Source organism: Notechis scutatus, chromosome 2 (assembly GCF_049901735.1).
Source record: "Notechis scutatus isolate UNSWTSFEM ecotype Mainland chromosome 2, rNotScu1.2, whole genome shotgun sequence".
In the NCBI taxonomy this organism is placed as follows: Eukaryota; Metazoa; Chordata; class Lepidosauria; order Squamata; family Elapidae; genus Notechis; species Notechis scutatus.
This window is the reverse complement of record NC_142010.1, coordinates 255609596-255622463: the sequence shown is the minus strand read 5'-3', so window position 1 is coordinate 255622463 and position 12868 is coordinate 255609596.

Below are 12868 nucleotides of genomic sequence, written 5' to 3'. Positions count from 1 at the left end.
CCCCCGAAGAGCCTGCTCGGAGGAAAGAGCAGCTGCAGCAGCACAGGCGACTCAGGAGTAAGGCTACAAGGTGATGGGCCTGCCCTTAAGGGATAAAAGCCAGCCCTCAGAGGTGGGATTCTTTGCAGGAAGCAAAGAAGTTCTTGCACTTCAAGTCTTGTGGAAGTTTGGATTATCCTGTTTTGTGTTTGGAGACTTTTGGTTTTGATTATTTCCTTGCAATTTAATCTAGCGTTCTTGGCAGCCTTGCACAAACTTGGCAAGGTTTGTTCTTATCTGGGACAATTAGTTTTTAATAGCGTTTTACTGTGAATGGACGGAATTCACAGAGACGCATTAAAAAGGGTTTGCTTTTATCTCTGTTTGGTGTGTGTTTGATTTGAACGAGGCTTGGGTCAGAACAGGTATTCCTAGCCTCCATATAAATGAAATAACGGTACACAGATGGAAGCATGTGGCTTTATTAGAGGGAATTCCTTTCCTGAGGCATTTTATCCCATCCCTTTCTATATCCTTGGTCCACTTGGTGTATATTTATGAGAGCTATTAGTCTAGTGGTTAAGGCACCAGGCTAGAAACCAAGAGACTGTGTAGTATAAACCAGGGAGTGCCCCTAACTGTTTGAGAACATGTATTTTCTTAACAGATGTTTTTATCCACTATTAATGCATTATAATGTGTCAGTATTTTTATGTATATTGTAAATAGTGATGTCTATTGCTGGTCTAAGACCGTAATAAAGTTATATTCATTCCAAGAGACTGTGAGTTCAAGTCTTGCCTTAGGCATAAAAGCAGGCTGGATGACTTTGGGCCAATCACCAGGAGACTCTGAGTTCTAGTCCCACCTTATGCATGAAAGTCAGCTGAGTGATTTTGAGCCAATCACTAGGAGATGGTGAGTTCTAGTCCCACCTACAGATACAGATAATCAGAGTTGGAAGGGACCTTGTAGGTCATCTAGTCCAACCCCCCGCCCAAGCGGGAGACCCTACACCATTTCTGACAAATGGCAGTCCAATCTCTTCTTGAAAGTCTCAAGTGATGGCGCTCCCACAACTTCCGAGGGCAAGCTGTTCCATGGGTTGATTGTTCTCACTGTCAGAAAGTTTCTCCTTGTTTCCAGGTTAAATCTCTCCTTGTTCAGTTTCTATCCATTATTCCTTGTCTGGCCTATAGGCGCTTTAGAAAATAGCTTGACCCCTTCCTCCCTGTGGTAGCCCCTCAAATATTGGAAGACCGCTATCATGTCTCCCCTGGTCCTTCTCTTTACTAGACTAGCCAAGCCCAGTTCCTGCAACCGTTCTTCATATGTTTTAGTCTCCAGTCCCCTGATCATCCTGGTTGCTCTTCTCTGTACTTTTTCTAGAGTCTCAACATCTTTTTTATAATGTGGTGACCAAAACTGGATGCAGTACTCTAGGTGTGGTCTTACTAAGGCTTTATAGAGTGATATTAGTACTTCCCTTGATCTTGACTATATCCCTCTGTTAATACAATTTAGGATTGCATTGGCTTTTTTGGCAGCGGCTGCGCACTGCTGGCTCATGTTTAGCTGGTTGTCCACTAAGACTCCGAGATCCCTCTCACAGTTACTGCTATTGAGCCTGGTTTTTCACCCAGTCTATATGTGTACTTTTGGTTTTTCTTGCCTAAGTGTAGGACTTTACTTTTCTCTACATTGAATTTCATTTTATTAGATATGGCCCAGTGTTCTAGTCTGTCAAGATCCATCTGGATCTTGAGCCTATCTTCTTGGGTGTTAGCTATTCCTGCCAGCTTAGTATCATCTGCAAATTTGGTAAGTTCCCCTTCTATTCCCTCATCTAAGTCGTTAATGAAGATATTGAAGAGTACTGGGCCTAAGACGGAACCTTGTGGCACCCCACTGCTTACTTCCCTCCATGTAGACTTAGACCCATTAAGGACTACTTGTTGAGTACAGTTTGCCAGCCAGTTGGGAATCCATCTAGTGGTGGTGCTATCTATTCCACTTTTTTCTAGCTTACTAACAAGTAGGTTGTGGTCTACTTTATCGAATGCCTTGCTGAAATCTAAATATATTATGTCCACAGTATTTTGCTGGTCTATTAATTTAGTCACTTTGTTGAAGAATGAAATAAAATTGGTTTGGGATGATCTGTTTTTAACAAACCCGTGCTGACTGCTAGTTATTACTTTACTTGTTTCTAGATGTTGGCAGATCTGTTTTTTTATTATCTTTTCCAGTATCTTCCCGGGTATTGATGTTAGGCTGATTGGTCTATAGTTTCCTGGGTCTGTTTTTTTTCCTTTTTTGAAGATGGGAACCACATCGGCTCTTTTCCAGTCCTCTGATAGTTCTCCGGTGCTCCATGATTTTTGACAGATATGGTGCAGTGGTTCTGAGATGACCTCTGCCAGCTCCTTTAAAACTCTGGGATGTAATCCATCAGGCCCTGGTGATTTGTTTTCATCAAGATCAGACAGGTGTTCTCTTACTATTTTTTTGCTTATTTTAACTTTTATTTCTGGTCTGTCTTTTACAGTTATGTTTTTGGTGGGTTGAGTTATACTTTCTTTTTGCGTGAAGACAGATGCAAAGAATGAGTTAAGCAGTTCTGCTTTCTCTCTGTTGCCTGTTCCTTCCTTGCCATCTTCTCTCTTTAGTGGACCGACTGTTTCCTAAAAGCCAGCTGACTGATTTTGGGCCAATCACTAGGAGATGGTGAGTTCCTGTCCCACCTTAGGCATAAAAGCCCACTTGGTGACCCCATCTCTCAGCCCAACCCACCTCACAGGGGTGTTATTCTTGTAGGAAAAATAGGAGGAGGAAGATCTGTTGGATATGTTCACCACCTTGAGTTATTTGTAAAAATAATAAAGGCGGAATACATATAAATAAAGTGATTCATTTAACAACTGAGGTATGAAAGGTCATATAATGGGGCAAAATTCACTAAAGAAATGTCTCGCTTAACAACAGAAATGTAAGGGCTCAATTATGGTCGTAAGTGAAGGACTGCCTGTATTTATGACAATCAAGGTATCCTGGGGTCATGTGATCATGATTCACCTTTTCAGCCAACTTCTGACAAGCAAAGTTGCTAAGAGATGTTGTGGTCTGCCGGCAGCCTGCAGAACTGGCAGCAGAGTCAGATAGTGGAGAGGGACAAGGGCCAGTCCTGGAGTTTGGGGAAGGCTTGGACAAGGGATTTGTGTATGACACAGGGATGGGGCCAGGGCCATCTGGGAGTTATGTGCTGACTCTGGAGCCTCCAGAAACTAACATCAGCGTGGCAGAGGGACAGGGGGAGCCTGTTCCCAGTGTGCACTTGCACAGAATTGCCAGAAGGCAAGAACAGTTAAGACAAAAGGGGCGATTCAGGAGTAAGGCTTGGAGATGATTGGCCCTTTCCATAAGACATAAAGGAGGAGCAAAGGGACAGGAGCCTTTGCAGGAAGCAACTTTGTTCATTCTGGTCGGTTTAAACTCTGAAGCTCCATGTTAACGTTGTGCTCTGTTTGGCCTTGTACAGCTAATTGGCAATTTAGTCATTGGCAGCATTTCAAGGGAGATAAAGGTGGGTGCTTATCAGCCTTATCCTGAGAAAAGACTGTGGGAGACAGTCTGTTGGAGTATTCACAAACTGTTTAGGACTCATTACGGGCTGTGAATGAATATAATTCACAGCCATTGAAATAATAAAAGGGGTTTTGGGACTAAGCGTGTGATTGTTACTTTCTCAGGAAGCTTTGGTCAGAACAGGACAAGCAGGATTTGCTTAGCAGCCATGGCAAAAAATAAAAAAGACTGTTGAATTGGGTGTGGGTTTATTTAATATCAGTTTTGCTTAGCCACAGAAATTCTCATTCCATTTGTGCTTGACAGTCAAGGATTGCCTTTATTAGTCCTTAGGAAAGAAAGAGCAGAAGAGCAGAAACATAATCCACAGCATTCATTAAATAAACAACTCAAGACTTCTGTGTTGTTTAATTTATCCTAGCTATCTCTGATCTTAACATAAAAGCAAAAGACCATCTTGAGATCAGCCTATGTAAGTGGGAGTAAAATGTGAAGTAATGGGTTAGAAAAAGAGAAGTTAATCATATTCTCCCTTTTGCTGTTTGCAAATTGCCTTCAAACACCTTTGAATGGAAAGGGCAGAATTAATTGATTTTGAGATGGGGTGGAAAGCGGACTCCCTACGTTCAGCTTTGAAAGTTACATTAGAGACTGTAACCAATGGAGATGCTAGGACAATAAGAACAGAAAAAGAAGAGACTGAATGGAAAAATTGGCACCCAAAATAAAACCACTTTAAGGATACTCCTCCCCTGCTTTTAAAATAGAGATGATACAGACTACCTGGTAACAGTGACACCATGGTACAGAAAAGAGAGATTATACTCTACACGGAGCTGACTTTGAAGAGTCTACAAAAAATGTTAAACAGGTGGAAAATGTACAACATCAGGTGTTTTACGAGAACTGGGATGTAATCATCCATTTTAGAACTCGGTAATAAAAGTATCTGAGAGTAATTTAATTCAGAAGCTTTTAAGAACCACGTCCTTCTATTCAAAATGGCTGAACTCACCACCTCAGGTTAGGGAATTTATGCAGTCACTCTGATTATAATCCTTAATCAATTATCTAATAATTTATGACCATTTATTTACTAAATTTATATACCGTCCATCTCACTAAATGACTCTGAGTGATTTATAAATTTAAAAAAACAGCCCATAACATTCTTCAAACATTCTAATGGTCACAAACCATTCTCGGTGGCGCAGTGGTTAGAGTGTAGTATTGCAAGTTGCTGCCTGTCAGCTGCCTGCAATTTGGTAGGTCAAATCCCACCAGGCTCAAGGTTGACTCAGCCTCCCATCCTATTGAGGTGGGTAAAGTGAGGACCCAAATTGTTGGGGGCAATAGGCTGACTCTGTAAACTGCTTAGAGAAGGCTGTAAAGCACTTTAAAGCGGTATATAAGTCTAAGTGCTATTGCTATTGCTATTCTTGGATTGGATCTTCATGCTAGATTACTGAGCCATGTTTTAACACTCTTCCAGAGGAGGTGTGGCCAACTTCACCTCAAAGGCAAGATGTTCCATAGAGTGAAGGGCAAAAAAGGACTTTTAAGGCTCATGCATCGGTATGCAATGTTTTCCAATGACACAAACTGAGAGCAGAAGATAATTTTATTACGATTTATTCAGAATGTTCTGATTAAAGGGATTCCTCTCATCCAAAGAGAAGTACCTTACATTCCATTTTATAGTTAAGACCTCTGTAGAAAGTTAGCCCTCACCACTCTCCTAGAAGAATGAAATATTTTGAGAAATATTAAAAAGGCAGAATATTATATTTCCCCGGATGAGAAATGGAGAAGTGTGCTCTTGGAAAGCAGCCCCCACTTTCCTTAATAACCCACAGCAGATGTCAGCACTTAAGAGATAGATAGCTCTATTCATAAGAGATAGATAGCTCTATTCATAAGCAAATACCCCCACCCAATATCCAAAAAAGGTAGGATTAGCCCTCAGCTACAATAGAAATTGCCCAACACCCCTTCATTGCATCACCCCCAGAAACTTCAACCAAACTTAGCTCAGACAAACACCAAGGATTTGTACTTTGCCTATAGAAACATCTATTACCCCTACATAACCAAAACATGGCCACCATGGGAGTCTGACAACAGCCAATAGAATACATGTTCTTGCACAGGAACAGGAAGCTGAAGTGCAAAACCCAAGAGAAGGTATAAAAGTCCCTCAACTCCATGTGGTCAGCTGCCCAGAATCACACGTGGTTGGTGGTTCTGCTTCATCAATAAATGGACCCTCTTTCCAACCAGCCTCCAGCCTCCATTTTGTCTCCAGTGCCTTTTGCCCGGCTTGGAACTGAATAAGATGGATATTTCTTCCAACACATCAAAGAAAAGTACAAGAGAAAAGCTGCTGGGACAGGACAAAAGTAACACCCCTCTTGCATTGGAAATCAGTTACATGTAGTCAAACATGTTACATATTTACATCCCATAATACCACACGTTTATTTAAATAAAGTCTGATGAAAGAAGGGGCATAAATTTTAAGATTTTTATGAGGAAAAATGTTGTTTGGAGTTCACGAAGTGGCAGACCAGATTCCCCACAAACTTTTGCTTATCAAAAGACAAACTCCAGACATCCTATTAAATCAAACATGGTCCCACCCTACCCTGAAATGGAGAACAAAAACAGTTTTTTATCTTTTCAATTGAGGAGTGTTAGAAGCTATCAATCAATCCCGTCTGCAAAGGTTTGAAAACATCATTTGAAAGAGAGAAAAATCAATTAAATCAAAATACAAAATGACTATGTTAATTAGCAAGAATAACAATACAACAACATCCATGTTGTGGGTACTACAAAGTCCATCTTGTGTGGCCTGCAAGGGTCCACAGCGGAGAAGTCTTTCCTTCTAGATTCCACCACAGTTCTTTAGCGGAAGGGGCCTATAATTTGCTCTTCTAGCCTGACCAGGTGGAACAGGTCAATGTAATAAGGATGAAATGGTTTCTCAGGTAACTTGGGCCCATGCCATGCAAGCTTGTAAAGATAATAACTGACAGCTTGAATTGCATCCAGAAGCAAAGTGGCAACCAAGCGGCTCGTGCAGGAGAGATGTTACATACTGTAGTAAGGCACCCACCCCTCTCCTAGAAGAATGAAATATTCTAGGAAATATTAAAGAGGCAGAATATTATATTTTTCCCTGGATGAGAAAAGGAGAAACATGTTTTTAAAGACAAAGCAACTCCCTGAAGCTCCCTGCCCCCCACCCTCAGCTCCAGGGTGAGGGGATTAAGACATGGCCCTCAGGACATGATAGGATTAGCCCTCTACCCATCTAACAGCAGGACTCACTACTTTGAGAAATCACCTGGGGACATTACATCACCCAGCAAGATTCAACCAAGCCTGGGACTCAGGACAACCTACAAAGTTACACCTGCATGGCTCCATGGGAGTCTACAACTAATCAGGATACGTTTCTTGCCACAGGAACAGGAAGTAAGTTCAAAGCCCAACAGAGGTTATAAATATCTATCCCTCTCTTACCCATGTGCTTATTTTACCCAGGACCTCGAATCATATGGTCCTGCTGTCCACCATTAAAACCATCTTTCAAAGCAATCTTCATGTTTCCAGTGTCTTTCTTCCCACTTGGAACTGAACCCAGATGGACATTTCTTCCAACAATATGCTGCTCAAAGGGTGCCCATATGTATTCTGCATCTGCTGCAGCTTCCAGGTACTTTACAAGGGCATCCCATGTATATCATATTGCAGTAGTCCTTATGAAAGACAACTAGGGAATTTAGGATGATTCATATTAACAGATTAACAGAGTTGGAAGGGACCTTGTGGGTCATCTAGTCCAACCCCCACCACCACCCAAGCAGGAGACCCTGCACCATTTCTGACCAATATGAGTCCATGTGGTTTCTTGAAAGCTTCCAGTGATGAAGCTCCCACAACTTTAGAAGGCAACTTTTGTTCCATTGGTTGATTGTTCTCACTGTCAGAAAATTTCTCCTTATTTCTAGGTTGAATCTCTCCTTGTCCAGTTTCCATCCATTCGTTTAAGCCAATGGAATTATAATGCATACTTTTTCCAGATTGTTACCTCTTCCTCGTTATCCTTTTCTTTTCTTTTTTTCTTGTGCATTTAAAAGCAAATATCTGATCTCTTTTATAGTCCTCCTTGCTTCCCAGGGCAACTGCCATAACAACTGGTGACATAAAAAGGAGAATAACCTTTATGACAAGCAGTATATACTCCCCCACACAAACATTATGAGTGCATATCCACAGAACATCTTCTATGTGATCGGTAAATTGTGACTTCCGTTTAATTATTTTTCAGTTTTTTCATATTCTTTATCTTCTTTATCTTCCTTACTTTTCCTTTAACTGCAAAATTGAATATATCTTATATCTGTAAACACACAATTTCCTAGCAAAGCCAACAGAATCCTAGGTTGCATTAACAGAGGGACAGAAGCAAGATCACATGGAGTATTAGAACTATTAGTAAGACCACACTTAGAATACTGCATCCAATTTTGGTCACAATATAAAAAAGATGTTGAGACTCTGGAAAGAGTGCAGAGAAGAGCAACAAAGATGATTAGGGGGCTGGAGACTAAAACATATGAAGAATGGTTGCAGATTTGGGTTTCTCTAGTCTAGTAAAAAGAAGGATTAGGGGTGACATGATAGCAGTCTTCCAATATTTGAGGGGCTGCCACAAAGAAGAAGGGGTCAACCTACTTTCCAAAGTACCAGAAGGCAAGACAAGAAAAAATGATTGGAAATTAATCAAGGACAGAAGCAACCTAGAACCCAGGAGAAATTTCTTAATAGCGAGAACAACTAACCAGTGGAACGGCTTTTCTTCAAGCAGTTGTGGGTGCTCCATCACTCGAGGTTTTTAAGAAGACACTGGAAAGCCACTTGTCTGGAATGGTGTAGGGCAGGGGTCCCCAACCACCGGGCCGCAGACCGGTACCAGTCTGTGGAACATTTCCTACCAGCCCGCTGGTTTGCTGGGCGCCGCCATCTTGTTTGACAAGAAAGTGCTTCCGAGTGAGCTTTTCTGGTTGGAAAGCGGCGTTTGGGTCCTGAAGGAATCCTCGCGCCTTAGTTTCATCAAAGGGGGGCTTCGAACAAAACTAAGGTGCGAGGATTCTTTCAGCACCCAAGGCAAGGCGAGCCGAGTGACCGTCCCGAAGCTGTCCCAAAGTGAAGCCCATCAACAAAGGTACAAAGGAGGAGTTGAAGGTGGCGGGGAGAAGCAGGGGATGGCTGGCTGGCCAGTCGCTCGGCTCGCCTTGCCTTGTCATGCGTGCTGATGCCGGTACCGGGCCGCAGATCATTTTGTGATGCCGGTACCGGGCCGCGGCACAAAAAAGGTTGGGGGCCACTGGTGTAGGGTATCCTGCCTGAGCAAGGGATTGGGTGAGGAGACTTCCAAATAACTCTGTTATTTTGTTATTCTGATTGATTATGTGCCATCAATTCATTTTTGACTCATAGGGTCAAAATTTTGACTCATCAGTGACCACATAGATAGTTTTTCTCCATGACGATCTGTCCCTAACTTCTTCTTCCAGGTCTTCCAAAGGTGAACTCATTATCACTGCAACCAAGTATGTCCACCTTAATGTTGGTTCCTTTTCTTCTCTTTCCTTCCCCCCCTTTTCAACATTAGAGGCTTCTACAGAGATCTAGGTCTTCACATAATGTATATGAATGTATCTGATATTAACACAGTTGAGAAAGTCCAGAAATATTTCACAAGAAGAGTTCTCCACTCCTCTACTCGTTTGCAGAATACCTTATGCCTCCAGACTTGAAATTCTAGACCTAGAAAGCCAGAACTACACTGCCTTCGGTCCGATCATAAAATTATACATTGCAATGTCCTACCTGTCAATGAATACTTCAGCTTCAACCATAACAACACAAGAGCAAACAATAGATACAAACTCAAGGTTAACCGCACCAAACTTGATTGCAGGAAATACGACTTCAGCAACAGAGTGGTCAATGTCTGGAATACTCTACCTGACTCTGTGGTTTCTTCCCCAAACCCCAAAAACTTTAACCTTAGACTATTGACCTCACCCCTTTCCTAAGAGGTCTGTAGGGGGCGTGCATAAGCGCACCAATGTGCCTACCGTCCCTGTCCTATTGTTTCTTTTATTTTTCTTATATGTATCCATGTATTCATAACTATGTTTTTACTTATACCTATTATCTTGTAAGCAATTGACAAACCAAATAAATAAATAAATAAATAAATAAACAAACAAACTAAAATAAAATAAACTTCAGCCTGTTCAATTGCACCTCAAGCGAGAAGTTAGACTCCTAATTCATTTCAGCTCAGGGTTGATTTGTTCTTAACCATAAAAACAACATCCTTCCTTCTTTGTTTTTCATGTTCCGAGTAATAAACAGTGTGAATTTCTGACTGACAGTATCCAATTACAGTCCACTTCAATTTGCTGGTGCTTAAGACATCAATTTGTAGTCATTTCATTTCATCTTTCATTAGGTTGACTTTTCCTGTGTTCATGTCTCTTATGTTCCATGTTCCTATTATAATTCTTTCTTTGCAGCTTCAGATTTTTCTTTTCTTTTAAAGGCAGTATCAGCAACTACACATCCTGAAGGCTTTAATCTAACCATGTCATCAACACCATTAGTACTCCAAAAATTCCTGTTCTCAATAGCACGTTGAATGCCATCTGATGTGAGACGCCCATTACCTGGCACTATATCATCCATCATATTCTATTTTCTATCCATGTGGTTTTCTTGTGGTGCTTTTTGCAAATGCTATTAAACTGATTGCCTATCTCTGGCATCTTCCTGTATTGCTACTTCCCCAAATAGGTGCCTACTTCTTTTAACTGGGCTGCTGGAATGGCCTTCATTTCTTGCAGCAGATATCCATTCTTGGCATACAGAATATCAGAACTGTAGGTCACCTAGTCCAGCCTCAAGCAGGAAACCCTATACCACTGATGGCAAACTTTTTTTGTTGTGGTGTGCTCATTTCTGGCAGAGTTTGGGGGAGAGAAAGAAAGACTTTTGCTGCTTTCCTTGCGTGCAGTCAAAAGCAGAAGAAGAAAGAAGCGAAAAGAAGTAGCCTGGTGGCAACACGAGGCAACGTGGGGCGAGTGGGGCAAGTTCCCCCCCTCCACCCTTTCCCCCCTCCCCTCACTACCTCGTGTTGTCTGCAATGCAAGCGACACACGCCTTGTGTTCCCGCGGGCCATGTGGGTGGCACAGCCTTGTGTTCCCACGCAGCCTGGATTAATTGCTTTGGGGGGTGCTTTGGGGGTGACATTTCTCTGCGAACCACCAGAATTTTCTCATGGACCACCAGTGGTCCCCAGCCCACTGGTTGGTGACCACTGCTCTAAGCCCCCCCCCCCATTTCCCTCTCGTTTCTTTCTCAACTTCTTCACAAACTCTTACAAAGTGTGGATTAGGGTTTGCCTGTGAACCCAATGAGGCTGAAACAAAGGGTATATGTGTTCACTTTGTAAGGCAAAAAGAAATATTTGCTAATTATGCATGACTTGAGACACTTTTCTGAAGCCCCTTACCTTGAGGCTTTGATAATATGCAAATATATTTAAATTAAAACTATTAAAAGTCCAACCATTAATCAGTGGGAGAAAAAAAAGTCTTGAAACTAAGGACACTACTAATAGATTGCACCTAGGGGGGTTAAGGAATTGCTTCTGAATTATTTAATCAAACCCAAATCCTATAGACCAATAGCAAATCCCATGAATCCCCTTATATCCTTTAAAAGGCAGCCCCCAGCAATGGAGGCCATCAAGAAAACCATTTTGTGCATGTATGTTTGCTTGTTGTTGTTTTTTTTCAAAAGGGTGCCTGGGATTGCTTGGATAAGGCCTATCAAAAAAGCGGAGTGGGCTAATACCTCAATCATTAGGTAATAACGGTGATAATGGAATATGAAAATGTGTTAGTTTACATCCATTTGCACCCAACGTGCATAATTAATATTTTAGATGGCTGTTTTGAAAGAGAATTCAGGTAGGATTGTGATAATTGAGAGAGATAAAAGCCTGTTGACACCCCCAGACGTGTTTTGATTGGGGATAAATATGAATAAAATTGCTGCAGGGCAGCCTTCTTCTCCTTCACCGCCTTGTGCTTGGTTGCATGGAGAATAAATTTAAATGTCAGAACTTTTCAGTTGTTCAAAGTGGCTCGCTGTGGAGCTGAATATACAGGCCAGAGAATGCTGTTTTCACCCTATGGACGAGAGTCTCATTACCGAGAGCAGAGAGGTGCAAAAAGGCAAGATGGCTTCCTAGGGTCTTCTTGTGAGAGACATAAAAAAAGAGGCCAGGTTTTGATTGCATAGCTGTGGCTGCCATCTTGACATTGTTGTCCTTCGCCTGATAAAGGGAGGCAAGCTATTCTCCAAAGCACCTGAAGGCAGGACAAGAATGGATGGAAACAAATCAAGGAGAGGACCAACCTAGAAACTAAGGAGAAATTAAATTTCCTCATAATCAGAACAATTAATCAGTGGAAGGACTCGCCTCCAGAAGTTGCGGGTGCTCCATCACTGGAAGTTTTTAAGAAGCGATTGCACAATCATTTTTCTGAAATGGTATAGAGCAAGGCTCTTCAAACTTGGCAAGTTTAAGACTTGAGGACTTCAACTCCCAGAATTCCTGAGCTAACATGACTGGAGGAGGAATTCTGGGAGTTGAAGTCCACAAGTTCCTATTATAGAGTCTTCTGCTTGAGTTGGGGGTTGGACTAGAAGAACTCCAACTCTATTATTATGTTCTCACCTTCTCTGTTGACGGTTTCTGGGCCACAAAAAACATTTTTTAAAATTAAAATGCCCAAAATACCAAAAATTAGATTAGTTTTTGAAGTAATACCTGTGGATATTTCTTTACAGAAACAGAATAGCAGAGCGTGTGGTTTATTGGTTAATTGTGGTTAATTGGTTAATTGTGGTTAATTGGTTAATTGTTCCCATTCCCAGGAAATTTCTCCTTAGTTGTAGGCTAGTTCTCTCCTTGATTAGTTTCCATCCATTGCTTCTTGTCCTGCCTTCAGGTGCTTTGGAGAATAGGTTGACCTCCTCCTGCCCCTGAGAACCTTTCAAATATTGGAAGACTGCTATCATGTCACCCCCTAGTCCCGTGATGGCGAACCTATGGCACGCGTGCCACAGGTGGCACACAGAACCATTTGTGCAGGCACGCGAGTCCCAGCCAAACTTAGCTGCACTGCGCATGCGTACTCCTCCCAGCTGGTTTTT